A 1,162-nucleotide genomic window follows, 5' to 3' on the forward strand; every position below is an offset into this window, starting at 1 on the left:
TCTCAAGATATACTAGAGTGGTAAAGATAATTGTAAATAATGTATATACTATAGAGCATAGGAAAATATGTTTCATTTGCTGCTAATGAAAGACAGAAGTTTATAATACGGAAACCTGAAAGTTTACAGGTACAGGATTTTTTTTCCTCATGGCCGTTTATAATACGGAAACCTGAAAGTTTACAGGCACAAGTTTTTTTTTTTTCCCTATGGCCGTTTATAATACGGAAACCTGAAAGTTTACAGGCACAATATTTTTTCCCTATGGTCGTTTATAATACGGAAACCTAAAGTTTACAGGCACAAGATTTTTTTTCCCTATGGCCATGAGATGCGTATTTGCTTGTCAACAGTTAGTTGTAGGTACATTAGCCAATACACTTTTCCCTATGTAAGCATCAATTGCCACATTATTTCTGCTGTCTTTTAAGCACATGTGCTTTCATATCATTCATTCCTCATCTTACTTACTTTGGCCCACAGTAGATAGATAGAATTATAGAACTGTAGTTGTAGTTAGTGTAGTGTTAGCTATACAGGCAGCCTCGTTGGGCCCAACAGGGTTGTTGCTGTCTGTTTCTCCTTTGTATTCATTCCTGGCTCGGAACCTGAGTCATCAGTTTCCCAGCCATACAGATTTTCATGGGATATGCTACAGTCCAGAGGTAATACACAATTACCTCTTAGATATACTTGTAAAATTGGGATGTTATGTAAATTGTACAGTAGCAGAGCAATACCAAATTGGTCGGCAGCAAATGCAAAGACGTGGAAGCTACGTAGTAAATGGGAAAATGTTTGGGGTATGTGATCAGCTGGCGGGCGAGAGCGGGCGGGCTGTGGTATGCAGGAGTACCAACATAAAAAAACATAAAATTCGTATAATGGGTTATTTGGGCAGCTGTGTGTAATTTTTTTGTTGTTGGTGTTACAAAACATGTTATGCTTGTGCAATGAAGGGATAATATTGTGCTACTTATATACACATAGAGAAAATATAGTCTGTACGAGCGTGATAAATTTGGTACTATGATATGACTATAGAAAGGCTAGACAAACAATCCTCAGATATATTTTACAAGAAACTCAAACTAAACAATATATAGTCATGGAAGAAGCATTCACAGTGTGTCGGAAATAATAAATAAGAAGCGGAAGTTAC

The sequence above is a fragment of the Scylla paramamosain genome, chromosome 21, assembly GCF_035594125.1.
Source record: "Scylla paramamosain isolate STU-SP2022 chromosome 21, ASM3559412v1, whole genome shotgun sequence".
In the NCBI taxonomy this organism is placed as follows: Eukaryota; Metazoa; Arthropoda; class Malacostraca; order Decapoda; family Portunidae; genus Scylla; species Scylla paramamosain.